General features: G+C 38.5%; 1 long non-coding RNA gene across 1 annotated transcript in view; it reads right to left on the reverse strand.

Annotated features, from left to right (window-relative positions):
* Positions 1-461: 461 nt before the first annotated feature.
* LOC139132492 (uncharacterized) overlaps positions 462-1,732 on the reverse strand; it is a 4,782-nt gene continuing 3,511 nt past the window's right edge. The window contains exon 3 of the long non-coding RNA XR_011552323.1: positions 462-1,705. This is a non-coding gene — a long non-coding RNA (uncharacterized lncRNA). The remainder of the gene's footprint in view (positions 1,706-1,732) is intronic.

Genomic DNA, 1,732 nt, shown 5'->3' on the forward strand with positions numbered 1-1,732 from the left:
TTTCAGGTGATTGTATACCTTTCATGGGCAGACGCCTTTAAGTGGCCCACTCCAATTAGGTTTACTGCATGCAATGGCCATGATCAACCTTCTTTACCGGCTGGCCACCTTCGGCGGCCCACTACAATAAATTGACTTTATGTAATGGCCCATGACCTCATAAGTTGTTAAAAATTGCCTTACAGTTGTCCTAATTAACAGACGTTTGCATGGACATGACTGAGAAGTTTGTGCGCTAGCATCTCTGCTACATGAATAAAGTGTGCCGCGAACCGGAGTTCAAATCCAAACCGTGCGGGTAAATTTGACATATGAGTTTTGGTTATTTTCCAGCCGCGGGGGGTGATCAAATTTTTTCGTCTGACAAAGGGTGGTCATCTTTTTTCACGAAAAATGCAGGGGGTCTATATTTTTTTGACCGGCGACAAGATTTTGTTGGCCCCCCCCCCCTCCCAGGCTGTAAAAACTGAAAGGTCCCTTACATTTGAATTCACTTGTCAACAACAAAATTTATAATGCAGTCTAAACATGTACAGGCATAGGTGACAAGATGAATACTGTATATCTCAACATGCTTCATAGAGTAGAACAATAAACTATATAAAATCAAACAGTAAAAAAATATCAAAAGTCTAAGTCACTGGCCCTTTAAAGGAGTAGGGTGTTTGAATTTTGCAATCAATGTCAACTAGCTTCTCTGACTGTATTGAAATGTGTGTTTTAGTTTGACCACTTGCATGAATGAGACTTTAATTCAGGTAGCATATAATGGTCATAAAAATATCTCAAATTACTCTTGACAGATTTCCAGTATGAACTGTCAAATCAATTCTCTCAAAGTGAAATCCGTATGACGAATACACAAAAAAGTCACACCACGGTTTTTGTGTAATGGCCATCTGGCCCTGTACCTGGGTGTAGTAAGCGTGGTTGCGTTTAAGTTTTGTAATACCATCTGAAATTACAAGATACTGTGAATTTTCAGCACTTGGTGATGCATGAGAAATGGACGATAGACATTTACATTCAAGCAATCCAGTTCCACAACAATCACAATTTACAATGGCATCTGGGCTTGCACCAAGATAAATATCTGACTTATCGATGAACAACCCACAATCATAAAGATTTACATTTTTGTGTCCTCTTTCTTTCATTATTTTGAGATACTCTTCCTTTGCTATTGGCTCCATTCTCCTCCCATATTTCAAAGCTGAAATTTCAGGATTAGGAACGACACATCCTAATAGTTTACATGTTAAGGACTTGGTGTTTACCAGACTCAGGGCTTTCAACACTTTGAAGTGTTTTCACTTTTGTGAAAACTGAATGAAAGTTTGAAGCTGTAATTCGTCCATTTCTTTGTTCAGTCCAAAGTTCATTGTCATTCTGTCCTAGTGTGCTTCTTTCTATGCAAGTACCCATCTCACTTGTGTACTTTGGAAAATCTGCCACACTCTCAATATTTGACTGTGAAAAATAACACTAATTGTTGGTGGAATAGGAGCTGGGAAAATCTGAGAGGCTTTAGATGGACTGTCAAATGCTGTATTTCGCTGTGGAGAATGTTCTGCAAATATGACTGATAAAGGTGACAACTCTTCTGCTCTCTGAAGAAACTCAGTGAATGTCATTCCTTTACTCTTATTTATCTTATGAGGCATAAACTCTGTCCTTTCTGTTGGGTTGATGACCTTGTTATGATCTGTTGGAAAATATGTACATAAAGTTT

Source organism: Ptychodera flava, chromosome 5 (assembly GCF_041260155.1).
Source record: "Ptychodera flava strain L36383 chromosome 5, AS_Pfla_20210202, whole genome shotgun sequence".
Lineage (NCBI taxonomy): Eukaryota > Metazoa > Hemichordata > Enteropneusta > Ptychoderidae > Ptychodera > Ptychodera flava.